Raw genomic sequence first — 16,252 nt, 5'->3', positions numbered from 1 at the left:
CACATGGGGAAAGGCCGGGAGTTGAACCCACGCCTACCTACATGAACACACTACAGCATGATGCATTTACAGAACGCGCTACCGAGATTACTGAGCACAGCACTGTCAGAGGCATACTTCTAGGTGGGTGACATCATCCGTAAAGGAATAGACACTGATAGCCAAGGTATGTGTTGTGAAGCGTCTAAAAGCATTACTATCTCCAGAGGCAGCTGGAAACACACACACACACACGGGGAAGGGCCGGGAGTTGAACCTATGCCTACCTACATGAACACACTACAGCATGATGCATTTACAGAACGTGCTACCGAGATTACTGAGCACAGCACTGTCAGAGGTATACTTCTAGGCGGGTGACATCATCCGTACAGGAATAGACGCTGATAGCCAAGGTATGTGTTGTGAAGCGTCTAAAAGCATTAGTATCTCCAGAGGCAGCTGGAAACACACACACACACACACACACACACACACACACACACACACACACACACACACGGGGAAGGGCCGGGAGTTGAACCTACGCCTACCTACATGAACACACTACAGCATGATGCATTTACAGAACAGGCTACCAAGATTACTGAGCACAGCACTGTCAAGAGGCATACTCCTAGGTGGGTGTTATCATCTTCAGAGGCAAGGCAGCCGATAGGGAATGAAGACAGAGTGCGCAGTCACACAGCATGTTACTATCCCAAGGTGGGCGTACAGTAACACAGCAGTGCTGCCCTCAGGAATACTAACTAACTACGGAGCACAACATCATGACATGGATACGGGATGCACCACAGACAGTACACCCTATGAGAGAGCAACCAGCGTGCATGATGTAGGCAGCCATTGTGGCATAGCAATTACATATAACTCGCCTGGATGGCCACCATGGCTATGCAGGATGTCATTGGCCAAGGCTACACGCCTAGTATCAGATGGTGCCGACTGCACTGTGTCCCCATGCATGGCGTACTGGGCATGCCCACACACCTAGCGGTCGGAAAGGGGAAACATACATGCACACGGGGTATACTCACAGAAGGGCGCAGTGTGCACTGTACTGTGTGTCCATCTACACAACTGCTTACTGGGCATGCTCACACACTTAGCATTTGCAGAGTGCAGACATGCATACACGTGTGGTTGAATCATGAAAGGGCAGAGTGTGGAACATCGTGTGTGTCCACCTGCACAACAGCAAACCGGGCATGCTGACACACCAGGCGGTTGCAAAGGGGGAACATACATGCACACGGGGTATAATCACAGACGGGCACGGTGTGCACTGTACTGTGTGTCCATCTACACAACTGCTTACTGGGCATGCTCACACACTTAGCATTTGCAGAGTGCAGACATGCATACACATGTGGTTGAATCATGAAAGGGCAGAGTGTGGAACGTCGTGTGTGTCCACCTACACAACAGCAAACCGGGCATGCTGACACACCTGGCGGTTGCAAAGGGGGAGCATACATGCACACGGGGTATAACCACAGATGGGCGCAGTGTGCACTGTACTGTGTGTCCACCTACACAACTGCTTACTGGGCAGGCTCACACACTTAGCATTTGCAGAGTGCAGACATGCATACACATGTGGTTGACTCATGAAAGGGCAGAGTGTGGAACGTCGTGTGTGTCCACCTACACAACAGCAAACCGGGCATGCTGACACACCTGGCGGTTGCAAAGGGGGAACATACATGCACACGGGGTATAATCACAGACGGGCGCGGTGTGCACTGTACTGTGTGTCCATCTACACAACTGCTTACTGGGCATGCTCACACACTTAGCATTTGCAGAGTGCAGACATGCATACACATGTGGTTGAATCATGAAAGGGCAGAGTGTGGAACGTCGTGTGTCCACCTACACAACAGCAAACTGGGCATGCTGACACACCTGGCGGTTGCAAAGGGGGAACATACATGCACATGGGGTATAACCACAGACGGGCGCGGTGTGCACTGTACTGTGTGTCCATCTACACAACTGCTTACTGGGCATGCTCACACACTTAGCATTTGCAGAGTGCAGACACGCATACACATGTGGTTGACTCATGAAAGGGCAGAGTGTGGAACGTCGTGTGTGTCCACCTACACAACAGCAAACCGGGCATGCTCACACACTTAGCATGTGCTATGCGCCGTCCGGCATGCAGACGGAGTGTGCACACCGCGGGTCATGGTCAGGTAAACCCGTCCACACGCACAGGGTGGTCACACATGCAGTTACTCGTACACACACAGATGGCATCACAGGCATCACAGGTGCAGGACAAACATGTACACACTGCAGTGAACACTGTAGCTGCCATGCCAGCACCATGTCATTGGTGCAGCAGTATGCCTCATGGTCCAACAACAACATGTGACATATGTCCACAGGTCTGTATAGCAGTGCACACCAGTCGTGCAGAGTACACATGTACTAACAATGATCCCACATGTGTGATGTAGTCCGCCCATATCAGTATACATAGACAGGTTGGCTCCACACATACCACGGCCCTGACACAGCTATGACACATGACTGCTGCTGTACCAGAGTGAACCAACGTCTGGATATGTCATACATGCGATTGTCTGGCTATGTGCATGGACTGCACACAGGACACATACGAAGCCTGTAATGTACCACATGCATAACACTGGCGTACGCAGTACTACACACACAAATGGAAGGTGGACACATGTCTGTGGTATGCTCCCACTACAGGGTGTAGCGGTGTTGACTGGGACACATACCCTTGTATTGTTCGCCTGTGACAGCTGTGATACCATACCACAGTCCATGTTCTATGAATGTCAACACACATGTTAAAACGTAGCAGTGCATACACACATGGCAACAGGGGACACATGTGACACATGTACTGTGCATGGCACAGCCATGCATGAGCAGTGGCCAATGTCCATAACATAGTTGCAACTCCCCACCACATGCTTACCCATCATGGGGGCCATTATATGGTGGCATAGTAACAGCACGTATGGTGGTATGTGTGTACATCATGTGTTTAAACACCTGTCCACATGCATGTGTGCAGGTGGTGGCTCACAGGTGTGTCACACACCATCCTACCCTGCCATGTGCATACAGTATGCTATGTCGCTGTTACATGACAGTGCTGCCATAATGCATACCCATCGGTCAGGTGTCATCGACTGTATGTCACATGGCTCCCAAGTGCATATATCGGCACATCTGCCGGATACAGTGTTGGTACGCATAATGCACTACATACTGCTGCACACCTGCACATGTCTCATATGGCGGGTGTGGCATTCCCAGCACCGACATGTGTGCAGGAATGTGTGCCCATGTATGCCACATATCGGGGGGACTATGTCCCACGTGCCACACATCCCTGTACACCATAGTAGAGATCTGTACATACCTCAGTGTGGGGTGCATGGATGTGGATGGTGCAGTACATGCAACACGTCATCTCTCCGTGTATACATGTGTGGTCACCACCATGTGTGTGTCAACATGTTGGTATGTCTGCTGCCTGGTGTGAGGGTGTATGCAGATATACTGTTGTGAACGGACACTAACCACACAGGGTGACCATCCCGTACTGGTGCTGCATTGCACAACCCTGTCGATGCCATAGGTGTGAGCCATACTGGCCACCTGTGCAAGTTCGCCCCCTGTGACATGGCGTGTGGGTGCATTGTATTGTGAGGGTGCTGACCACACAGGCAGGTGTCCCCATCTGCACACTATGAGGTGTGCGCCATAGTGGTGTACACCCCGCGATTGCGGCCGTATTCCTGTACTGGTACAGCATCCTACTGCTGCACAGCGTGCACCACAGCTGACAGGTGACACCTGAGGTCAGTGGGCAGCACGCTGTGTACGACACCTGCACAATGTCACCATACCTGTACTGAGTCCTGCCATGTATGTGATGTCTCTGTCCACTGTAGCCTGTGGCACCGACCACAGGCGTCAGGTGCAGTATATGTGTGGACATGTGTGTCATGTACTGTGTAAACAACGTTAAACTATGTCTGGCTCCGTACATTCTGCTCTTCATGTTTTCCCTTAGAACTTCTCTACTTGCAATCTAAACTGTCTATTCTCTATCACAAAAGCTCAGCACTTGCTCCTAAAGCATTCTTACATAGGTAAAGTACATATATACTAAACAAAGTACTACATTAGCCTAGAATCCCCTTGAGTACCCATTCCCCTATAGGTCCCTTCTGACTCAGTTACACAGCAAACGCTTTCACGTTTTCTAGCATGTCGAAGGGTCAATTGCTAGCGTCCTCTCCTGTTCAGCTGGTGAATCTGGGCATCCTGAGGCAATGTTACAATTGCCTCATGTACACAGACAACCCACACCTTCCCCCACAAAACACAAATACATGTGAGAGATGCAACTATATAGCCAGACTGGAGGCTGGGCTCTCTCAACTCAGGACCGGCAAGACCAGACAGGAGGAGAAGGACACCACGCACACCACAAACCCAGTGTCACATAGAACTATCACGACTGCAAAACAAACACATAAACACACAAAGTCATACTCGGAGGCACTGTTCAAACATATACCAAACCTACAGAGGCCTCCAAAGCAGACACCCAAGCAACTGCCTCCTCAAGACTTAGGACATGCAACACATAGTTCTCAAAGTCAGTGTGCTAAACAGTCACAGCCCTTAAGGCCACACACAATGCCAGACACACTTGTTATAGGTGACGCCATAGTCGGACACACTGACGTCCCACCCACCAGACTTGAACAAGGAAATGATCACAGTAGGCTGCCTGTCGGGCGTAGAATCCGCCACATAACACAAGCACTCAAGTCACTACGCAGCATGTACAAGTATGACACAGTCATTGTCCATGCCGGTGTGAACGACCTGAGACATACCTCCCTGGACTACATGAAAAGAGACATAGAGGGGCTCTCAGATTATGTAGCCCAGGCCGGTATGACCCTGACCCTGAGCAGTATCCTACCCTCACTGAGAATGATGCCACAATACAGAGTCGGAATGATCAGCTTTAATAATTGGCTTAATTACTGGTGTCAGTCTAAGGGGGTCCAATGTCTGTTTGCCTGGGATGACATGCTTTGACAAGCCACGCTGCTTCGCAGGGGACGGCTTGCACCTGTCACCCCTGTGCTTCCAGATATTGGCAAAGGCTCCTGCCACCCCCATAGTGCCTTTCTCCAGCAAGGCTCAAATGATAAACCTACTGCCCTAGAAAACAAACCTGGAAAGAACTAAGGGTAATACTGCTCAATGCCAGAAGCCTAAACCTCAAGTTGCATGCCCTCAAAGCCCTCCACAGTATGGAGAACATCGATGTCTGTGCTGTGACTGAAACCTGCTTCAAGGCTCCTGAGAGCACCCCAGCACTATCAGGTTATACCTCATATCACGCGTTCCGGCCCCAAATCCGGACCGAACCACAAAAGGAGGGGGAGTCTCCATATGCATAAAGGATACCCACACCTCCAGGTTAGTGGCAATGCACGTAGTAGCGGAGACCATCCGGGTGCAATTAACCATAGGTAGAACATGCATGCTACAGACCACCCTATCAAACTCAGGATACCCACACAGCCTTCCTGAAGACACTGGAGAGTATGAATGCCTCTCCAAACACCATCATATTGGGTGACATCAACTACCCAAACATAGACCAGGAACATTACCCAAGACCCAACACCCTAGCCCAAATTGTTCCTGGAGTTCATACACCCAAATGCTATGGAACAACTAGTCACCATACCCACAAGAGGAGTAACTATACTAGATCTGATCATCACACATGGGGACGACATGCTCCACACCGGATGTATATCCCTCATCGGTGAGATCAGACCATAAAGTAATCTCACTGGAGATCCACATCCCACCCCCAACCCCAGCAAAGGAGACCACGGTGAAGAACTTCTCAAAAGCAAATGTCATACTTCTTAAGACTGGAGTGGTACCCTTCAAGGCCTCCGAGCCAGTGGAAAACACAACCCACGCTGCTGAAACCCTTACAAATGCCCTCTACGAGCACCTCCAGGAATGTATGGATCAAGCAATCCCTAATAACATCAGGACCCTTTCCACCAAAGGCAGGCGCACGGTCTGGTGGACCCCAGCCACAAACAAACTGTACAACAAGGGGGAAAGCTACTACATGACAGAGCGAAATCCCTAACAGGGAAGGCATCTCTGATCAATACTAGCAGTAAAATACGATAACTCATACAATCATCCAAGGCCAGCTGTGGGAGAGGACTCGTGAAAGACACAAATGACAACCATAAGGCCTTCTGTAGCTTTGGTAGAAACATGGGTAGAAGCTCACAGTTATGCTCAGAATGAGTCCAGAATGGTACAATGATCACTGAACCCAGAGACATTGCCAACATACTGGCAGACAGGTTCCGTGCATATTTCTCCCCTCCCTCCCCCCCAAGAGGGGAGATATCTATCCCACCAGAGTCTAGCCTCCCAAACATCTCAGATGCCCAGGTGAGAGCTGCTCTCTCTAAAGTGGAAATCACAGCATCAATGGGACCGGACAGTGTCCCCGGCTGTGTGCTACACGACCTCAATGAGGACCTAAACCCGCACATAAGGCTGCTGTTTAATCTCAGCCTTAATACAGGATACGTACCCAAAGAATGGTGTACGGCAACTGTGGTCCCACTCCACAAAGGCGGTGCTTCTACGGACCCTGGACATTACCGCCCTATAAGCTTGATGAGTCTTGTCTGCAAAGCTATGGAGGGGATCATAATGGAGCTCATAAATGAAGACATTGGGGACCTACATACACTGGATCATACCCAAGTCGGCTTTGTCAAGGGCAGATCCTACCTCTTGAACCTGGTCGACCTTTTCGGAAGAGTCACTAAGGCCATTGATGAGGGTAAGGCAGTTCACACAGCCTACCTTGAATTAGCAAAAGCGTTCGACACAATACCCCAAGCGGGCATCATAGAAAAGCTCACCAGCATAGATGTAGACCCATATGTCACAAGATGGGTTGCAAACCGGCTCAAGGACAGAACCCACAGGGTTAGAGTTCCTGGTGCCATGTCAGACTCTAAGCCTGTCACGAGCGGTGTCCCACAGGGCTCAGTCCTGGGCCCCCTCTTGTTCGGCATTTATTTGTCTGACGTGCAGGCAAACATAGGGGGATTGTGGCTGACAAAGTATGCAGATGTCTGCAAACTGGGCACCATAATCGACACCCCATCAGACACAGACATCCACCAGAGGTCTCATAGAAATGGATAACTGGTGCCAGAGCCATGGCCTTAAGCTACATGCCAAGAAAGGTATCGTCATACCCTTTGGGAAAAACAAGGTAACCCCTAGTTACCACATAGGTGGTAATCCATTAAACACGGAAGACGTTATCAGTGACCTGGGGACCCAACTTGTCAGTAACCTCTCTTTTGACACCCACATTGCCAATGTGGTTGGGAAGACTGTCTACATTGCCCACCTGATCATGAAGGGATTCACATCCAGATCAGGGGAGGTCAGTGTACCCCTGTACTCTTCACTTATCAGACCAATGATTGAGTACAATGCCCCATTCGGAATGTACCTAGCCTGACACTTGCAGCAGTTGGACTGACCCCAAACATTCCCCACCAATAGGATAAAGGGGCTCAAACATATGTCACACGCTGCCCGACTGAAGAAACTCCGGCGATATACAGTCGCATACCGTCTGCTCCGAGGTGATCTGTGCCTGACATACAAGGCCATGTCCAACCCGGAATTAATGGACATGCTCCACCTCATAAGATCCAAATCAACCACAGCCACGAGAGCAAGAGACACAAACCTCAACACGGATATAAATAGGACGTGCTGGAGGGACAGGTTCATCACCCAGAGACTCCCTACACTATGGAACAGCATCCCAGTCCTTGTGAGGCAGAGCCCCTCACTGACTCTGTTCAGGAGGAAGCTGGACGAGTGGATGGGAGATCGTAGGTATACCCCGGGAATCAGCTCTGTGTCACTGCTGGACAGAGTCACAACAAACTAATGGGTATAGTATCCTCATCCTAAGGGGTGGTGAAAGCCACACACACTCTGGCTAGGCTTATACATGCCCTAGGGCAGATAGCCTAGTATGTACCTATGCACCTATGAACCTATGTAGGTGTCCAGGCAGGATGCGGGTACATGTGGTATGCTGATATTGCCAGATGTGCCTGTGGGTAATCCACAGCTACACATGGGGGACTGATAACAGTGCTCCCTGTAGGCACATGTCAGTACACCATAGGAGGGATACAGGTTATCAGAACCAACATGGTGCTACACATGTCACCTTCACACATACAGTGAACACAGCTCCATGCATGCTGCACCTGCACTACATGGTATGTCTGCTGCATGTTGACAGTACACAACCCACGTCACATACGCAACAGTCGGTTTTCATACACAACCACTGCAACATACACATCACACGCTATGCATACACAGGTATCACATACACCTCTCACTATCTTGTCCACCCTGTGCATCAGAATATATTTGCATAACCCTGCACCAATGGTGTGGATGACAGGGATGTGGCAGAGGCTTCATCATATGCACAGGGTGATATGTCTGCCAGGGGCATGGGCTGCACCAATGGATGACATCATGTGTGTGTGTAAGGGCCGGTGAGTTTACTGGGCATGACTGTGCAGAATGCATGTGGATGTGGTGGAGCCCAACAGTTGTGTCTGCCGTGTGTGGGTATGTGTGTACACGGTTCAGCCATATGTGATGCCTACACGGGGTATAATTGGCAGCCCCAGACTGTACAGTGCAGGTTGTACGGCTCACTGTGTCCGTCTGCGGCCACGTGACCCGTGCCTGCCTGGGGTCACATGGGCACTACCGGGTGGAGCTATAGAGTGGCTACTGTCTGATGACACATGTCCGCTGGAACCGAGTCCATGCTGGGACCGGCCAGGGCCACGTCCACGTGGCCTGCTGTGTCCTGGTGTGGACGGTGTAGCACCAGCTGCACTGCTGCTGCTACCGGCACTGTGTGAGTGGGCATGAGAGGTGGCACGCACACGTCGACCTACACTAGCTGGTGTTGCTGGCCTATGCCCACATGTCCTACGCCTCACCCCTACCAGATGTTCCAGCACAGACAGCTCACGCTCGCGGAATGCCATGCCTCGGTTGAGGATTCCAACCATTTCACCTAATCGCCTATCCAGTACATTAGCAATCTGCTGTTGAGCATTCGCCAGTGACTGGATGTTGTCATTTAGGGAACGGATTGCAGCCCTCTGCAGCCTCTGCCCTTCTTGGTTCTGCCGTTCTGCACGTGCCTGTGCCACCATTACAGTCTGGAACATGCGTCTGGTGATACCAGCTGCTGTGCCCTGTACAGCAGGTGCATGTCTGCCAGAGGTCCTCCTATGAGCAGCACCAGCCACATGCCTGTGTGGCACATCACCAGTCATTACACTGGCAACATGGTGTGTAGGCGCACCTTCTGTAGCCACCACACATTCCTGCTCCATGCCAACAGACGCTGACTGGCCTTCCTCTATGGGCAACGGTTATGTGGTATGTGTCAGCATCAGAACCGTGTGCGGGAATGAGGGGGACATAGGTGGGATGGTACCCAATGGCACAGCTTCTGCCCCTGACAATCCTGCCTGTACCTCATGCATATGGTCATCACCGCTAGTATCTGTGGGGACACTAACATCAGATGGACCGCAGGAGGGGAACGCACCTACACCACCTGTGAATACAAAGACATATTGTAAGGTACATTACACACACGCAGACACACACACACACACACGCGCAGACACACGCAGACACACACAGACACACACAGACACGCAGACACACACACACGCAGACACGCAGACACACACACACACACACACGCAGACACACACACACGCAGACACACCATGCATGTGATATTGCAGATGGCATGCAGCATTCCCACACTACAGCACAGGGAATGCAGCCCAGACATTAATAGTGTTAGTATGCATACCGCCCTGGGGTGCACACTACATCAAGCAGGTGTCATATCAGTAGGCATGCAGTACACACAATCATGGTAGTTTGCATGCATCACCGTGATACACCATGTGGCCACAGACAGGTTAACAATACACATGGCTGACGTTACCTTGACATGTAATCTGCCGACATGTGCTGTCAGATGTGGACATGTGTGACAATGGTGTCCCGCCACATGCACCGCATCATAATGGGCTTCACAGTGCAGTGTTGTGTGTACAGCCTACAGATAGAATGCATGTTTAGCAAATATGTATGTGCAGGTGTGGTTAGTGTGAGCCGTGTACATAGCTATACAGTGGGGAGTACAGGCACTGTGCCACTGCATGGCAACAGGACGCATGTATGTTGCTGTGTGATGCATAACATGGATGCATTGCATTGCCATGACTGCAACACAGTCATGCTGTTCCACAGCACGTATATGGTAGATATCGGTGGCACCTCCGGTGGCTGCAGACAGGCATTCCGGTTGTATGGTGTACCACATCAAATGTACAGGTGGTCCACTACGGCTATGATCGCACTATGTGTGGACAATGTGCAACGGTGTCTATCCACATCAGATGTACTGTGTGGCAACATGCCTGTGGCTATCACCCATGGCCATGTGTGACTGGGTCTTGGACAATTATGTGTGATGGGCATCGTGTACACATTCCTGTGGTGTCCCATGTGGCATACACCCATACATGTCGGAGGTGTCACAATCCAGAGGGCTATGCAGACAACAGTGTGGATGTTTGCTATGTCGGGTGTGGGTCATGTGATGGTGTGACAATATTGCAGACAGAACACCACGGGTGTGAGACATGTCGGGTGGCATGTCACAACGTGTGCACACAATGCAGGGGCATATGTCACATTGGTGACACCTGTGTGCTGCCCAGATCACTGCTCACTGTGTGGTACTGTGTGCGTACCACGGATGGTGTTCCAATGCATACTACATATGCATCCATTGTAGAACACCTCCACCATTGTATGCATAGCTGACCACACATATCACACTGACAGGTACTGTGGTTTCATGCCGGTGTATAATAACGGTTGTATCTACTGCGCACGGGTGGCATGTGTGTGTGTCTGGTGGTACAACCTGTATACCGTGACTGGAACAAAACCCAGATGTGCATGTTATACCTGGCCACATGGTGAATAACTCTACACTGTAACATGCCTGTTACTAACAACAGTCTCACCTGCAATGGACCCATGTCTGTGCGACACGCCAGAGGTACCTGTATAGGGGCAACACAACAGTATAAACATTATCCATGACTGTATGACAGCCACAGTTTGCACTGTGCATGTCACATCATGTACCTGTGTGATAGCATGTGGTATGCACACGTCTGCAAACACAACGTAGCATACTGTAGTATGCGGCTTGTGTGCCCATATACCTGGCATGTGTTGTTACTTTACATGATGTACAGTGACACCTACACCTACAGTGGATATCATACTCATAGGCACGACTGACTTACCAGGCAGCTCCAGGCTCATTGGTTGGGAGACACCCACCTCCACGATGGCGGCTAGTGTTTCTGCATGCTGTTCCCTGGGTGTCCCCAGACTGGCCAGGAGCTCTTCCGTGTGTGTGAGTGGGGGCTGGGTTGGTGGCCCACCACCTGTTCCAGCTTGTTCTCTGGTGATTGTGGCGGCGTGCTGTTTTGCGTGCCATATGAGGTCTGTGCAGTGTCGGCGTACCTGCTGGTAGGTGCGGCTGTTGCCACCCACATCATTCACCCTCCTGCGCATATCCTGCCACAGGTCATCCTGCTGCTGTGCTTGCAGTGGAACATGGCTGAATAGCAAGTCATAGTTGTCATGGAGCAACGGTATGATTACTTCATCCTCCTGGCGGCTGAAGGCTGGCAGTCGTGAACGAGGCATTATCTGTAAGACATAATGATGGTGACAGGTCACATTCACACTGACGTACTGGCATACCACTGAACATACATTGCTATGACATGTACGACATCTGCACAGTAATCTCTGAGATGCTTCATGGCACTGACACAGCTGACATATTGCTGTCACACCTGTCACACCATTATGCAGTGGGTATCATATCATATCTCTGTGTCAACTCATCACACTGTACACACCCCATGTAGATGGTAACCTGCTGTGGACATGTGTACCTGCCTGCACCTGTGTTCATACCAATCAGCACATGGCCCGCTGTGTGCACAGTTCTACTGTTCACCTGGATGCTGTGTATATGTCACGTAGCATCACAGATGCAGCCGTTATGAACGTCAGCGGTGGCAATGCACACATACACATGGACACCTGTACATGCATGTGTTGTGCCATATACATCTACTCAGCACTGTACGGGTGTTGGACAACCTGCCACGGCTCGCCTGTATTGCACATGTGATACACATGGGACACTGTCTAATCATATGACATTAGCAGGGATGGTCATACATAGCATGTGCACGCGCACGTTGTACACACGGACACACAGCACTTGTGACACCACAAGGTGCATCAGTGCCACATTACTGATCTGGTCAGTTGATAGTGCAAGTGCCATGTGGCCACCGCACCATGTATGACTGTGATGGCACGTGCGGCCTTGCTGGACAGGGCTGCATGGTATGGCAGGGTATATCACATACATGGCAGAGGGATGTGTCCTGCCTGTGGGATACCAGTATTGGGAGGGTGGCTGTCCATTCCATATGTCATTTCTATGGGTATATGGACATGTCGCATGTCCATCACCATGGTGTGGACGATGGCCTAGGCAGCATGCTGCCTGGTGGGGGTGTGTATGGTGCATGCTGGCAGTGCACATCCATGCATACACATTACCCCTGACAGGTGCTATGTGCTGTGATATTGTTCAACACAGTGCTGTATGTGCCCACACGGTGATATCCTGTGCACATGGATGGTACCCCGGCCTGACATGGGTACCACATATGTCTACATCCAGTGCCTGCTGTCACCACCATGTCGCTGGGTGCACCGCACAGCACCATCCCTCCCACAGTGACCATGGTGTTGAGCACAGCCTAGGTATTCATTTATGGGGACGGGGATGTTCACATAGTGGGGGCACTGCTGGTATCATCCATCAGACCATACACGTATGACACACACCTCACACACCCAGCCCATTCAGTATGTTGTTCGCAACACTAACACAGCTATACTGCTAGGCCAGGGCCATTCCCAGCTGTACATACACAGATGCATAACACGTCTGTCTGTGGCATGGGCTACAATGACGGTGGGGTTCAACACATACCGTGTTCGACTGTGGCTGGCGCTGATGTTCTGTGCACATGTCAACACAGTAACCCTGTTCTACTGTAGCCAGCAGTGATGTGCTGTGCACATGTCAATGCTGCACATTGTGTTGGTGTCTGTCTGTCAACAGGCCAGTGGTGGAACACGCAAGGGTATTTGTAATCACATATGCATGCCGCCCTGTACAGCTGTACTGCTAACATCTCAGGTGCTAATGTGTCATGGACATGCACACCTTACCCGGAAAGGTGATAGTGGATTGCCACCCGTACCCATCACCTCTTGTGGGTTGCTATTATCCAACACCCTATTTGTAGTGTATGTTCAGGCTATGCACCTGTGCAGGACATGTGGGCATGTAATGCACTACTGCGTACCTTTGCACCCATTGCACAACATGTCACACAGGTACACTGGCAGCCATACACGTCACAGCTTGATGAAGGTACGACAGGTGTTGTACACACGTAACACATATCCTGTGGGACATGGTCATATGTACAGGCATGTCCAACAGTCACGTACCAGTGCTACCCCTATATGATGGATATGCCGTACATGTGGCAATACAGCAACTGTCACATGTACTCGTGCAATGCCCCCTACAAACATGGAGCGGTACTGCCTGTGGGGGATGTGCTTCTGCATCCATGCTGTGCCCATAGCTGTCAGTTGTACATCATTACGTGCAATGTACCTCATTTGGTGTTCTAACGGATGCATGTTCATCACGGCTCCACATTGGTTGGGTCTGTCACACAGTCATTGTTGTACACGGTTTACATGCCAGCAGCCATGGCTTACTATATGTGAATCAATGTACTTCATCGTGATACCATAATTATACATTAGAGCAGCGTATTCCAGCCATCATATAGCCTTCCCAGATGACACTGTTAGCCAGCCAGTAGTAGGTGTTCCGCCATCTGCACATTAGTCACACAGTATGAGGGCTACTGTTACCCATTCATTCTGAGGACAGGGTGCTGACAGCTGTGGATGGGTGTGATGCTGTCGACAAAACATGACTGCACCTGACGGTCACGTCTGGATGGGTAACATTCACAACACACACCTACCTTCACGTAGTACCACATCATCTACGACAATGGACATTCCTGCCAGAACAATGTATGCAGTATGTCTGTATGACCACTGTAGGCACCACTGGTGGCCCCTAGCATGGCAACCGACAGCACCAGTGTATATCCCGCAGACCCATGGGTTACACCATTCACAACGCACCAGTCACGGATGACCCTGTTGTGGATCACATTGCAGTTCCACACATCATGTTACACAAGGCATCATGCACTGAGATGTTGCGGACGGGTGAACAGCTCTGCAACTCAACATACGCACACATGACACATCACCTGGTACAATATATCTCTCATACAACATGTTATTGCGACTGCCCTGTGATGGCAATACACAAACTACGTGTACTGGGACATGCAATGGCTCACCGGTGTTATAGCCCTCTGGGTGTATGTCTAGCCAAGTGTACAGTAGGCAGTGGTCTGGACACAGGGACACTGTACATTGACCTACTGTGTCACTGCAACTGTTGCCTATGCTCCTACTGTTATTGTACAGGCATGTGGTATCTGACCGCTATGACAGTCCTGGTCGACCACAATGCTGGGGCACTCATGACCTGCAGCCATCGGCCTGGGGTGTGAAGCACACATGTACATCTTCACATGCTATACTGCCTCTGTGGCAGTTTTACATAACCGTCTCCGGCAGGGCTGTAACAGGCAGGCACGGCATGGGGTCATGTGGGACAATGCTTGCATCTTCCACTGTGCTGCACACAAGCGAGGCACACACACTATTGCACCACTCACATATCTCTGTGGTGACTGGGACCTGCCTCCATGCTCTGCGCAGCACGCCTGTGAGTACGGATTGTACACGGATCGTACCTCCCGGGCACATACCTGGACTGGAACACCCACAGGTGAGGGGTTCACACATCACACAGTGTTTTGCACACATCCTGGATAGTTGCCTAACACAATGCATCATAGCTGCTCCATGTGCAGAGACCCGTGTTTGTGACCGCTATACACATTGTAACATGCGACAGAGTCGACATTGTACACCACAGGTTACATACCGTCTGTGTTGTTATACTGTACATTGGGCCTCAGACAGCTAATACTGCCAAGTGCTGACAGCAACCCACACTTCCCTGGAATAGACACCCATGTACCTACACATGCTTGAGTCATGCACTCCGCTCAGCTGGATCACACATTACACAACACATACCATACCTACACTACCCTTAGCATGCATAATACCTCCATGTGACTGGTGTGACACACCTGGGGTTATCCCCTCTTTGGTGGATTAAACACATATGCTACATGGCCCTGCTAGCCACACCCTGGAAACACACCCATCGCAGCGTACACCGAACATGTGTACTACAACCAGTACTACTGACGTCTGCTGACAGCAGTTGTTAACGGCATGACACCCCAGCAGATGGACAGTGCACATGCATATGCTGACATACCACAGTGCGCTTCCGTAGCATGTACACAATTGCAGAACACATGCTATTCCACACAGAGACATGGCGGTACTGACCTGTTCACAGACGCCACTGTGGTGGTCATGATCCATGCACATATGATGTACAACCACATGTGCAGACTGTTGCACAGTGGTGTACATTCACATGTGTGGGCTGCATCACTTATCAGCCATGGTGGGTCCTCGAGGTCCATCATCACATACTCCAAGGCTAGCTACCTAAACATGACTGCCGCACATTGCGGTGTGGGGCCTCAGGCATTGTGGTGGTATGTCTGTATTGTTTGGCTACATCCACATCTGATGTCACATACAATAGTCACCCAGGCACTGCAGACCAAGCTAATGTTGGCAACGTGCCAGGCGA

The sequence above is a fragment of the Protopterus annectens genome, chromosome 3.part1, assembly GCF_019279795.1.
Source record: "Protopterus annectens isolate FY-2018-M chromosome 3.part1, PAN1.0, whole genome shotgun sequence".
NCBI lineage: Eukaryota > Metazoa > Chordata > Ceratodontiformes > Protopteridae > Protopterus > Protopterus annectens.
This window is presented reverse-complemented; position numbering follows the sequence as displayed.